The 14,413-nt window shown below is 46.2% G+C and overlaps 1 protein-coding gene and 1 pseudogene across 3 annotated transcripts in view; one reads left to right on the top strand and one right to left on the bottom strand.

Moving 5' to 3' along the window:
• The window catches only part of PI4KA (phosphatidylinositol 4-kinase alpha), a 95,242-nt gene that overhangs the window by 80,355 nt on the left and 474 nt on the right, over positions 1-14,413 (bottom strand). The window lies entirely within an intron of this gene.
• On the top strand, positions 3,499-4,588 carry LOC133075785 (WW domain binding protein 1-like; annotated as a pseudogene).

Raw genomic sequence — 14,413 nt, 5'->3', positions numbered from 1 at the left:
TAAATTTATTTACTTATTTATGGCTGTGTTGAGTCTTTGTTGCTGCGCGCGGGCTTTCTCTAGTTGCGGCGAGCAGGGGCTACTCTTCATTGTGATGCACGGGCTTCTCATTGCAGTGGCTTCTCTTATTGCGAGCATGGGCTCTAGGCATGCGGGCTTCAGTAGTTGTGGCACACAGGCTCAGTAGCTGTGGCACAGGGGCTTAGTTGCTCCACGGCATGTGGGATCTTACCGGAGCAGGGATCGAACCCGTGTCCCCTGCACTGGCAGGTGGATTCTTAACCACTGTGCCACCAGGGAAGTCCCTATGAATGTATTTGATATCACTGATCTGTACACTTAAAAGTGATTAAGACGGCAAATTTTAAATTATGTATATTTTACCACAATAAAGGAAATAGGGGAAAAAATCAATTGCATTTCTATACAGTACCAATGAACAGACTGAAGATGATATTAAGAAATTATTCCGTGGTGAATTTTACGTCATGAATTAATTCCATTTACAATACATCAAAAGAACAAAATACTTAGGCATAAATTTAACAAAGAAAGTGCAAAACTTACATTCTAGAAACTACAAAACCTCACTGAAAGTAAAGACCTAAATAAATGGAAAGATATCCCATGACCATGGATGATAAGAATTAATATTAAGATGGCAATTATACTCCAAATTGACCTACAGATTCAACACAATCCCTATTATAACCCCAGGTGACTTCTTTGCAGAAATTGATAAGCTGATCCTAAAATGCACAGGGAAATTCAAGAGACCCACAACAGACAAGGCTATCTTGAAAAGGAAGAGCAAAGTTTGGGGACTCACTCATCCCAATTTCAAAACTTACTACAAAGTGATAGTAATCAAGACAGTGTCCTAGGGTAAGGACAGATATATAGACCAATGCTAAAATAAAAACAGCTGCCACCCTAGAATTCTATAGTCAGCAGAAATGAAGCTGTAAAAAAAACTTTTTCAAATAGGACAAAGCTGAGAGAATTAATCACACTAGCAGACCTGTACTATAAGAAATGTTAAAACCAATAAAGTAAGGGGGACTTCCCTGGTGGTCCAGTAGTTAAGACTTCACGCTTCCACTGCAGGGGGTGCGGATTCAATCCCTGGCCGGGTAACTAAGATCTCACATGCCTCATGGTGTGTCCCCCCAAAAAAAAGAAAAAATCAATAAAGTGTAAACATCAATCTACATAAAGAAATGAAGAGAACTGAAAATACTGTATATATGAATATGCATATTTTTCATATTTTATGATTATTTAAATAAATTATAATAATGTATTGTGGAGTTTATAACATAGAAGTAAAAATCTATGACAGCAATCACAAAAAAATGGGGTCAGATCGAATTACAGTTATAAGGTTATTACACTATAAGTGAAGTGGTATAATGTTATTTGAAGGTAGACTATGATAAATTAAAGAGATTCATATTTCAATCCTAGAACAACCACTTAAAAAGAGAGATCTATAGCTAATAAGCCAAAAGTGAAGATAAAATGGAATACCAAAAAATGCTGAATTAATCCAAAGGAAGGCAAGAAAAGAAAAAGAGAACAAAAACCAGATGGGACAGATAAAAAACAAATATCAAGATGGTAGATTTAAATCCAACCATATTAATAATTACATTAAGTGTAAATGGTCTAAAAAATCCAACTACAAGGAAGAGATTTTCAGACTGGAAAAGCATGCTACATGCTGTCAACAGGAAAATCACTTTAAATGTAAAGGCAGAAGCTAAAAGTAAAAGGATGGAAAAAGATATACTATGCAAACACCACTAACAAGAAAGGTGGAGTGGCTATATTAATAACAAAGTAGATTTCAGAATAAGGAATGTTGCTATTCATGATTATAAAGAGGTCAATTGATGACAAGGACATAACAATCATAAATGTGTATGAGCCCAAGAACCAAGTTTCAAAATACATGAAGCAAAAACTAACAAAACTCAAAGGAGAAATCGACAGATCCACAATTATGGTTGGAGACCTCAACATTCCTCTCTCAGTAATTGATAGAACAAATAGAAAATCAGTAAAGATACTGAAGACTTAAAAAACCTACTTGACCTTACGGATATTTATAGGAGACTCCACCCAACAAAAGCAGAATACACATTCTTTTCTTGTACAATTGGAAAATTCACCAAGATATATCTTACCTATGCTGATTCTTAAAGCAAGTCAATAAATTTAAAAGAACTGAAATCAAACAAAGTATGTTTTCTGACTGCAACAGAATTAACTTAGAAATCAATATCAGAAAAACATCTATAAAACTCCCCAATTTTTTGGAAATTAAACAACATATTTCTAAATACCTCTGAGTCAAAGAAGAAATCCTATGGGAAATCAGAGAATATTTTGAACATAATGAAAAAGAAAACACAACATACTAAAATTTGTGGAATGCTGTTAAAGCAGCACTTAGAGGGAAATTTATATCTTTAAAGGCTTATATTATCAACAGAAAAGAAAAAAGGTCCAATATCCTATGATCCCATAGTTATATAAGTCCCCCCAAAAGATCTAACAGACAATTTTCCTAAGTGAGAAAAGACATCTAAAAAAACAATATTTAATATTCATACTAAATGTAATTTTCACAAATCTATTTAAACTGGTCTCAAATATTCCCATCTACAGGCTAATCGTGACATTTTATTTTACTTATTACTAGTATTTTAAATTCTGCACCAATCCCCTAAAGGCTATTAAACTGTTAAACTGCTCTTAAGATAAAGTCAACCATCATTTCCACGACCTGTCCTGGGTGCTCACGTCCTGCCCACCCCCACCCCCAAGCTATAACCACTACAGCCTACTTTAACGTCATCAAATGAGTCAAAAATGTTCCTACCTCTCGGCCTTTGCACAATCTGTATCCTCTGCTAGGAGAATTCCTTTGTACACACTTCATCAGCTACCTCCTTCAGCTCTGTTTAAAATCTTCCTTGAGGGACTTCCCTGGTGGTCCAGTGGTAATGAATCCACCTTCCAATGCAGGGGACGCACGTTCAATCCCTGGTTGGCGAACTAAGATCCCACATGCCGAGGGGCAACTAAGCCCGAGCGCCTCAACTAGAGAGAGAAAACCTGCACGCCACAACTAGAGATAGAGAAGTCAGCATGCCGCAATGAAGAGCCCATGTGCCACAACTAAGACCCGATGCAGCCAAAAATAAATAAATAAAATAAGTAAATATTTTTTAAAAATAAAAAAATAAAGTCTTCCCTGGTTCCCCTATAAATTGGGAGCCCATTTTAATCTCTCCTCATACCATTTACCTTTTTTTTAAATTGAGATAAAATTCACCAACATCATTTACTTTTTTAATTGAAGTATAACTGATTTACAATGTTTCAGGTGTACACTGTAAATCAATTATACCATTTAGAGGGAAGAGAAGGAGAGGGAGGAGGAGGAGGGAGGTGGCAGCGTGGTGGTGGAGGAGCAGGAGCGGGAGGGGGATGGAGAGGAGAAGGCTCCTGGGTGGCATGGCGCACCTGCTCCTCCAGGCGCTGCCCAGCCCCCTGTCAGCCAGGGCTGAACCCCTGCAGGATAAGGAAACCTGCGTGGGTACTAACAATCAAAGCTACATCTGTGACACAGGACACTGCTGTGAACAGTCTCAGTGCTGCAACTACTACTATGAACTCTGGTGGTTCTGGCTCGTGTGGACCATCATCATCCTGAGCTACTGCTGCGTGTGCCACCACCACCGAGCCAAGCACCGCCTTCAGGCCAACAGCGGCAACCTGAAATCAACCTGAAAGCCTACCGGGAAGCCCACAATTACTCAGCGCTGCCATTTTATTTCAGGTTTTTGCCAAACTATTTACTACCTCCTTATGAGGAAGTGGTGAACCGACCTCCAACTCCTCCCCCACCATACAGTGCCTTCCAGCTCCAGCAGCAGCAGCTGCCTACACAGTGTGGCCCTACAGGCGGCAGCCCCCCGGGCGCCAATCCCACCAGGGGTTCCCAGGAGGCTCAGAGCAGTCCCTTATCGGGCCCAGCAGAAGCAGCACGTGACCCCCGAGCATCGCTGACCCTGAGCTCTCCAACGTGCCAGCAGACCCAGCAGCCACCAAAGCCCCTGGGATGGAGCCCAGCGACTCTGTGGCCGGCCTGGGGGAGGTGGACCCTGGGACCTTCCTGGACAAGGATTCCGAATGTAAGGAGGAGCTGCTGAAAGAGTATAGCTCCGAGCAGGGCGGCGCCCTCCCTGACAGCAAAGACAAGACACCCGGCAGACATCACGGCTTCACAGGTGACTCGGGCAACGAGGTGTGTGTGTACAACTGGGGCCACCATGATGACGACCTCAAAGAGTTCAACGTGCTCATCGACGATGCTCTGGACGGGCCCCTGGACTTCTGCGACAGCTGCCACGTGTGGCCCCCTGGCGACGAGGAGGAAGGGCTCTGCCAGCCCTCTGAGGAGCAGGCCCGGCCGGGCACCCCCACCTGCCGCGGCTGCCTGCCTGCCTGCCTGCTGCTGAACACCATCAATGAGCAGGACTCCCCAGACTCCCAGAGCAGCAGCTCCCCCAGCTAGAGCAGGCCCTGCCTGCACCCGAGGACTTGGCAACGCAACCAGGGTAGGGGAGAACCATGAGAGAAGCATTAAGTGACTGTGTTCCTTATTTTTTTTTTTTTTCCCCTCTGCTCCTGCGTTTTCCTGCATCTCCAGGTACAGTCTGGGGTGTGGGTGCCTTGCCCCCATAGAAACACAGTGTCGTGGAGGGCCGAGAAGTTGTCCTGTGACTCATTCCTCATACCCCACCCTGTCCCCCTTTACATCATGTCTCACTACCTGCTTGGGTCAGAGATATGTGTGTTTCAGAAGCCCCCAAGGAGGGGATGAGACTGTGCCTTGAGGTGACTCTTGGTGATGGAGTGGATTCATGTTCTGGTGTGAGTTTACGAGAACCTTGCCGCATCTCAGTCCAAGAGAGGTGGCAGGTCTCAGCCCTGGGTGAAGCCCCCAGAGGTCCGGGGATTGTCGCCCCTTGCTGCCAGTGTCTCCGGAGCCGGAACTGGGCTCCTCCTGTGGGAGGATGAGAGCTGACCGGCGGTTGCATGGTGGGTTGGTAAAGGGCTTGTGCTCTCAAATTCCAGGTGACGAGATCGAGGTGGCACGATGCACCCTGGAGGGATCCCTTCCCAGCAGGTTCTGGCTGGCCGCGGACTGATTCAAGTGTGGAATATTACACCTGCCTTCTCTTTGGTTTTTTTCTTTTAAAAAAACAACAACAAAAGCGAGCTGAAAATAAGAACTTGACCAATGGGCAGGCAAGAATTCTGTTTTGGAAAAGGAAAATTTGTGGCTTTTTCCCAACTTGGCCTTCAAAAAGTCCTGGCTACAGTTGAGCCAGAAGGAGATGTTTTGTGTGCAGGCTTGGGTGGGGGCTATTTCTGGAACTTCTGTGGGTGAGCAGGAGGCCCTGCACTGTGGCAGCAGATAGAGGTGCAGCTTTCCGTATCTCTGCCCTTTGATCTGTGCCCACAGGTGATCAGTACCCTCCCCCACCCCAAGCACACATCTGCTGGCCTTCACGTCTCACTGTTCTCTACGAACAAATGAGGAGGCTGTGGGTCCTGAGAAAGGGCGGTCCGGCAGCCTGACTCACACAGTATTTTCTCTTGATTCTGAATAAGTTGTTTTGTTTATTTGTTTTTTCAAACTGACCATTTGGAAAAAATGCCTTGGTTATCTGTGGTTTTCTTGCCCTTTCCCTGCTCCGCCCCGCCTTGAATGGGGTAACTAATTTTTGTAGCCTATGTCAAGTGTCTAAGTGGCCCAGGTAGGAGGGTGAAGGCAGCCATCCTGAAGGACCCTAGGATTCTTATCACTATAGTTTGGCTTCAAAAACCAGTTGAGCTCTGACAGGAATAATGTGAATGGAAAAAGCAAACTGCGGAAACTAACATTCCCTGTCCAGCCCTGTTCATATGAAGAGTTTGGTTCTTCCCCCACTCTTGAACGATGACATTCAGACTAGGCATTGATGTTACGGTAAGAAAGGAAAGTATATATATGAATACACATGTATATATGTGTGTGTGTGTATATATACATATATATATATATATATATATACATATATATATATATATATATATGTATATATACACATACACCCAAAATAGACAAATCCAAGGCTGTGAGGTGAACGAGTGTCTGAGTTTGGAGTCCACAAAACCAAAATCCATGTTGAACAAAGTGCAGTCCGTATACAGTGACTTTTTGGATAACCTGTGTGTGTCTGTCCATTGTGTGTGAGCCCCCAGCCCTGTTTTCCTGTGAATACACTTTGAACAGCAGCCACTCAGCTCACATTACCCACACATTTGGAGCAGGCACAGCCCTCTCAAGGTAATTTATTTTATGCATTTACTGTTTACTGAGCAAATGTCTGTGCACTTGGGTGTACTCAGCAGCGCTGTCGGCGGCAGTCCCCACGTTTGCCAGAGATGTGGTGCTCCAAGTAGAGGTTTTACTCTACCCATCACTGCAATTTGCACATTACTCCATGGACACACAGAGGCCTGTGTTGTGCTCCCTGTAAACGGAAACGTGCTCTGAGCCTGTCTGCCTCCCTCAGCTGCTCCTGGCCCTCGGCGTCAGCCCCCGGGGGTGTCCACAACCACTCGGGACAGAAGGCCAAGGTGGAACCTCAGACAGAAACTGGACTAGATCTTCAGTGTCAAGCTCGGACTGGCTGTGGCCCAGACGTCAGCCCTGCCCAGAATTGCCAAGAGGGTTTGGTGGCCACTGCAGTGCTGTAGGGCTTACCTCCCTCTGCTGAGGTCCAGTGCGTCGCTGGTGTGTGGCGAGAGTGGGCAGGAGTGTGCCAGCAGCCCTCAGATGCTTTTCCTGCCACCTTTTTTTGTTTTGTTTTTTGTTTTTATCCCAAACAACTCACTGAAGTGTCTCAAAGAAGATCAAGTTTTACCAAAATGAATCCTGCTTGAGTTAACTGGTCGAAGGGATGGATTCTGGCCCTCTCAGGATTCCTTCTCCAGTCAGAGTGGGGAACTGGTCCATGTGTTTAATGCTGGGTTCACTGCAGCATCCAACCCGAAAGGCACAAGGAGAAAACACAGTGGGTGGAGCTGGGCTCGAGTCCAGCGTCACAGTCTGGCCCCTGCTACATGAGGCTGCCCTGCAGGACGAAAGACGGAAGTAGGGAGCTGAAGGACTTGTGAGGGAGCCAGGGAGATTTGAGGGAGTCTGATGTTCCAGGTGAACGAGAAGAAAGGGGTTGGTCGAGGGTTTGGTGCTACATTCGGAAGATTTGCAAATACACATTCCCGTGTGAGGCACATCACCCTTTATCAGTTATTGTGAATATGTGTATTTTAAGCAATAAGATTCAGCTGGTCAGACTTTTCTGGGCAGCCTCGGTGACGCATTTCCTGTGCTGTGATTGTTCTGAAGACGGAGTGGCTCTAACCACTGTGAGAAGCCCAAATAAAGTCAATCCCCCCCCCCAAAAAAAAATTATACCATTTATACCATTTACTTTTGCTTCATGGCACTTGTTACCATTTTAAATCATATTTACTTGTAGTTCTTTGTTTAAGGCTGTTTGTCTCTCTCCATGGTAAACGCCATGACAGCAAGATCATGTCTATTTATTTGTCCCTCCAAGGCGCCCGTCCAGGGTCCAGCACAGTGCCTGGCAATCAGCAGGCACTCAAAGACTTAGTGCATGAATGAATGGGTGGATGAGGTCACCATCTTTTGCTTTCATAATGGTGTATCCTTGGCTGTCCTGAATCCCGGCTTCCAGACCAGCTCTAAATGGAAACATTCAAAAGAGAATGGATTCCACAGCAAAGATAGAGCCTCTCAGACTCAACGAATAAATGCAAGTGAGACCTGAGGGGTTTTGCCTCAAACCTGTATTTACGCATCAGGTTTTCACACAAAGGAAAGTAGGGCTCTGGCTGGCTTGGCAATGTTCACAAAAGGCCAAGCTTTTTTCATGAGAGAAGCAAATACAAAAATATATAAATAAGAAACCAGGAAGGGCTTCCCTGGTGGCGCAGTGGTTGAGAGTCTGCCTGCCAATGCAGGGGACACGGGTTCGAGCCCTGGTCTGGGAAGATCCCACATGCCACAGAGCAGCTGGGCCCGTGAGCCACAGTTACTGAGCCTGCGCGTCTGGAGCCTGTGGTCCGCAACAAGTGAAGCCGCGGTGGTGAGAGGCCCGCGCACCGCGATGAAGAGTGGCCCCCGCTTGCCACAACTAGACAAAGCCCTCACACAGAAACGAGGACCCAACACAACCATAAATAAATAAATAAAATAAATTAAAAAAAAAAAAGAAACCAGGAAAATAAGTACACAGAAACATTTCAGCAACTAAAATCCATGATGGGAACAGCTGCTGGTGGAAGGGACTGGAGGCAACCACATTTTCACTGGATGCAAACTGCAAACACTGACAGCAGAAAAGACAATCCACAGTGAAGAGTCAGAAATAGAACATCTTTGCCCTCTGGGGGAGCAGACGGCTAGTGACACATCACTCCTGATTCTCCCTAGGGCACTGACACAAACAACAGCCATAATCAGCTTCCTAACGCACACCAGCCTCAGGCCCTGAAACATCCACGGGCTCTTCCTTGTCTCACCAATTAGATGCAGACTCTGAGTCTAGGACCACAAACAAGGTCACCTGCTTTCTTCTCCAGCCTCATCTCCACTCTTCTCTTTAAACAGATCCTGTTCCGCCAAACACTATCACCTGCTGTTTCTCATTCTCCTCTGTGCTGTGCTCTCTGTTCTCTCCATCTGAAATGACCCTCCCTCGCCAATGCGCTTAGTACTTGCAAATGCCCATCCTCATGGCTTCCAAGCCATCCCTATTTAAAATCTCAACTGAGGGTAACCTCCCAATACTTTTGCTTTCTCGGAGCACTTTTCACTTTTTTACCTTCTATTACATTCTTCACAAACCTATTAAGAGCCATGGAGAAAAGGTTTGGGGCCCAAATCAGAAATTATCTGCACCTCCCACTCCCTCCCCAGCAAAGTACGAAACAGCTAAATATCCTCCCAGGGTATTTTTATTGAAAAGCTACACAGTTCACCACCAGCTCCTCTCTGGACAGACACTGGCCAGCCCTGCACCTAATACTGCTGCTACTAATTTGTAAGTTAGTTGAGGGTCAGGGTTGTGTGCACACCTAGCAGACCCAGAGTGGGCACAGCCAGGAGTCAGTGCTCAAGCAGCAGGACTGCAAGCATGAAGAGAACACAGAACATTCAAGTTTCCACATAACGGAAAACAAGAACACGGCAACATCACATGATCCTAGCAATTCTGCCTTGGGAGCTGTTTGTTTAATTCACAGTATAAATAGCCAACCACGGTCAATATCATTATCTTGTGCTCAAAAGAATAAGGTACCCCTTTAGGCTGACCGAGTTGGCAGGAAAAAATACAGCAAAATCCAACCTTGTGAAGCTACAGATAAACATGCACAAGGTGTCTTGCTGATGCTATCACAACTAAGTACAATCCTTTGGAAACAGGTGGGCAGTAAACATCAAGACCCATCAGTGATTTAACACAAGGATGTAATTCAGAAGAAGACAACATGCTAGGTGTACAAACATGCTGTTTTACATGGAAAAACTAGAAAGTCTAAACAGAGAAATGCTTAAGTATGATCTGTCAATGCAAAAAATGACCTGCCACCATCAAAATAATAAATATGGGCTACTTTTGCAAAAAGCAATAAAGTGAACATAGCTATATATGGTTAAAAACTAAAAAAGAGCTTTAAGAAATGACAGTGCTGATGGGTTAATGTCATGGGCTGAATCGTGTCCTCCATCAAATTCATATATTGAAGTCCTAACGCCTAGGTACCTCAGAATGTGACTGTATTTGGACATAGGGTCATGAAAGAGGTAATTAAGTTAAAATCAGGTGATGAGGGAGGGCCAGTCCTACCAATCTGACTGGTGTCCTTCTAAGAAGAGGAGATTAGGACACAGACAGACACAGAGGGAGACCATGTGAAGACACGGGAAGAAGACGGCCATCTACATGCCAAAGAGAGAGGCTTGTACAGAAACCTGCCCTGCTGACACCTTCATCATGGCCTTCCAGCCTCAGAATTGTGAGAAAATTCATTTCTGTTGTTTAAGCCACGGTGGCCCTTTGTTATGGCAGCCCCAGAAAACTAATACAGTTAATGTGGCTTGATTACAGGTAAGATATTTTTCTTCTTCCAATTTCTTCCTAAAATATTTTAGAGTTGATTTAATAACACTGGTTCTAGCAACATGAACATCCTCTGCCGAAGCTTATTCTCTCTCCTCTCCGTGTTTTTGTTTTGTTTTGTTTTGTTTTTTAACATGGCCTCACAAAGGAATGGGAGCAGGATGGGAAATTTTCAGCTTCGTGATGCTGAAAAAATGCCAATACCAGGATTTTCACTCCACAACAGACCACTCTAAAGGACAGACTGGATAACCATGAACTCCAGAAAGCCCACTGTCCTAAGCACCTGGCCACACATTCCTCCAGTTACTTATAAGAGTTACCCAGCGCATCTCCTGAAGCACACCTGTCCACCAGGGAGGGTCCAGCCCGTCCCTAACGCCGCAGTGCCCTTTAAACATCAGGTCAATAGTTAGTTAAACACCTCAAGATTCTGGCACCCTAACTGAAGAAGAGAGAGAGTATTTTCAGAAATGGGGAAGGAGTCTGATCAAAGCCTCTTGAGGGTGAGAAGAGGAGCAGGAGGGCACGGAATGCTGCCTGCTTTGCAGCTCTGCCTAGAACTCTCCACGTCCTGGGCTCAGGGTCCGTTAGTACGGCACAGGCCAGGCGAGAAGAGGCAGGAACAGGTCCCCTGACTTCCAGGGTACAGAGGAGTATGACCAGGCAGAGCCAGGAGGAGGCTCAGCAGGGGCGGCTCAGCAACATTCTCAAGACAGGCAAGAACCAGGAAAGCAGAGCAAAAGATGGGCAGGCAGATGGAAATCAGAGATGGATTCAATGTAGGCAAGACTCTCTCTCTTCTCAATTTTTTTCCTCTCCTCTTTCCCCCAGAGGGAGAGGACTGAGGCCTGAGTGGGCCTCACGGAGGGTGTCCTCAGAGGTGGGCTGCAATCCCAGGGGTGAGCCTCAGGGCTGGGACTCCAGTCTTAGAGGCAGCCTAACAGGAAAAGGTCAAAGCTCAGATAAGGATCCTAGAATAGATGACCAGGGCCCTTGGGTCTGGCTACCTGAACACGGCAAGAGTCTGGTCACCAGACCTGGGGCACAAGAGCACATGGGGGACTTACAGCAAAACTGACTTGTTGCTGGTCACCTGAGCAACCAAATTAGGAGTTTCTTATTTACCTGGCCTAATGTATACCAATTAACAATAGGTGCTCAATAAATGTTTTCTGGATGAAAGAGAAAAATTAAGGAATTAAGAACAAGTAAAATGCACTCAGTAGTGATAGCCTTGGCTTCATGGCCTGGGGTTAGGGTGGGTGAATGGAATAAGTCAACCCCACTGTGGCATGCCGAGGGACAAAGATAGGGTAAGTTGTGTCATTAATGTGTCCCAGTGCCACTGAAAGCATGTCAGGCTGCCTGAGCTCCCATGTCTGAGCTGAGGTGTCAGGTCTAGCTCAGAAAACAGCCTTCCTCGGGTCAACCCTATCTGCATCAGGCCCCACTCAGTCCTCTGCCTTCTCTGGAAAAAAGGAGGAGAAAGAGAAATGAAAACAAAGAAATGCGTGGGGGGTTTCAACACTCATCTCCCCGCTTAAGTCTCCAGCTTTCTTATCCCAGGTGGGTACTCAGAAACTCTTTTATTCTTAAGAACCTCAAGAATCTTTCCCTTAGGAATGCTAAGGGCTTCTCATCAACTGTTTTAAAGTAGGGGAGTGCAGCAAGCAGACATACAGTATAGGACTAAATAGTAACAGTGATCCCAAGTATAATCAAGTCTCAAAATCGTAGATGAGGACAAGAGGAATTCACATATTTCCGATGCAATCAGCCACCTACAGAAACCTCCTCTTGAGAAAGAAGTAGTTTTGGGTCCTCGGGACCACACACACATACGTAGTCATCCTCGCAGATAAATTTCATTACAGTGAAAGGATCCGAGCCAGGGAAACAGACACAGGTAGAGTCTGGAGAAAGCTGTGCAAGGGCTTCCTCTTGTCTCTCCCTCCTGTGAGGGTGCACCCCAAGCACACACCCCTTACAGCAGCAAGCAACGCCGTAACACGAGAGTGATGTCTGTGCCAAGATTTTTACTGGGGGCTGGTCATTTACGCACTGCCTGCCTAGCAACCATCAAAATTCCAGATTCCCAAAAGGAAAGCAGGTGCTCCCCGTAAACCATGCTGCTTACACAGTCAGACACAGTGAACCATCCTGATCAGTTAGAGAATGGAAGGAACAGTTCAAGCACAAAGTTCCCGATGCCAGCCAAGGGCCAACCTTGCGAGCAAGCCCTTTTGAAGACAGCAGCCCCGGGGACTTCCCTGGTGGCGCAGTGGTTAAGAATCCACCTGCCAATGCAGGGGACACGGGTTTGATCCCTGGTCCAGGAAGATCCCACATGCCGTGGAGCAACTAAGCCCGTGCGCCACAACTACTGAGCCTGTGCTCTAGAGCCCGTGCACCACAACTACTGAGCCCGCGCAACACAACTACTGAAGCCCATGCGACTAGAGCCCATGCTCCACAACAAGAGAAGCCACCGCAATGAGAAGCCCGCGCACTGCAACAAAGAGTAGACCCCGCTCGCCACAACCAGAGAAAGCCTGCGCGCACCAACGAAGACCCAACGCAGCCAAAAATAAATTAATTAATTAATTTTTTTTAAAAAAAAATAAAGAAACTGGCAATAATAGCCTAGTTTTAATTTTTAAAAAAACAGCAGCCCGGGTTCTGTTAACTCTTTCCTGCTGTGGTTTGTAAATGAGCCAATGAAACTGAATGGTATTAGGGAGCCCAACCTAAAAGCTGCATTAATTAATTGTAAAACATTGTGTAATCTTGACTACCCCAGCATTACCATAAGATACCAAACTATGCTGCAGTTACAGAATGTTCTTGTGACTAGTGAAGAAGACTGAAGAAGGCAAGCTGAGCTGAAGGTGCATTTTTCAGTTACTGAGTGAGGAAGGGTGCTGCCACTGCTAGAGCCGCAGGACCCTCTTCTTCAAGATCATCCAATTCCCTGCACCCTCTTCTCCAAGTCCAGCAAGCAAACTTCTGATACAACTTTTGGTCCTCCTCCTAAGAAGAGAATGTGCTGACTAGCTGGCATGGATTTGATTCCATAAAGCAGCTCTATGGTCCATCACTCAGGCTCATGCAGTGATAACAGTGATGGTTCATTAGGCACCCACCTGCCTCCCTTTATTCATGTCATTCTGTCGATCTTCGCAATACTTTTATCAAGTATGGCCCTTGTATTTTGCAGGGGAAAGCAGAGGATCAGACTGGCGAACTGACCTGCCCAGACTCACATGAATGTAAGTGAATGACACAGGATTTAAATTCAGGTGATCTTATGGCTACAACCCATAGTCTTTCCATTCTATTGTACTCCTCCTTTGACTAGAAGTCAGGCTGGCATCAGTCTCCCAAGACCTGCTCACTGTGCAAGTCTGAGAACCTACAAAGCCAAGGAAGAACCAGGTCACTCTGCCAAGGTGCGTGCAACAGCCTTTTAGCTTCACCTCCCTCACCAGAGCCACAAAACCACTCCCAAGCGCTCTTCTGCTGTCAGACAACGTTCTTTCCATCCGCCAGGAAGCTGCGGGGAAGAATAATCCCATCCCTTCGGTGCTCACTCATCATCACGCCCTGGTGGGGGAGGAAAGCTGCCCTTTACTGTCCACCTACTCTGAGCCTAACTCTGGGCCAGGCACTTTCTGCCTGAACTCATTTAATGCTCAAGAACCGCTTCATTTCACAGATAAAGACACAGAAGCTCTGAGGGTTGAAGGAACGTCTAAGACGACATACAGTGACGGTGCAGGGACGTTCCGACTCTAAAAGCTGCGTTTTTCCCACCGTCCCAGGCACTCTTGAGGCTGCCTTTCACCTTTCTCCCAAGATAAGGAATCCCCGGGGCCTGAGTTCTTTTCTTCAAACACCCTCTCAGCCGGTCTAACGCCCCCTCTAGTCTCAGAGAAAAACAATGCGCAGCAGATGTGCGTCTCAGAAACCGCTTCCAGATATTCGGCTTCACCCGCCCTTCACCACTGAGGGCAAAGCGCGGAAAAGCGCCCCTTCCCCGAGGACGGCATCGCCCCAGAGTCACGAAACACAAGGCAGGGTGAGTGGGGAGCCGACCCCAGGCTCGACCCCAGCCCTCGGCTCTGCCCGCGCCC

Source organism: Eubalaena glacialis, chromosome 15, assembly GCF_028564815.1.
Source record: "Eubalaena glacialis isolate mEubGla1 chromosome 15, mEubGla1.1.hap2.+ XY, whole genome shotgun sequence".
NCBI lineage: Eukaryota > Metazoa > Chordata > Mammalia > Artiodactyla > Balaenidae > Eubalaena > Eubalaena glacialis.
This window is presented reverse-complemented; position numbering and strand designations above follow the sequence as displayed.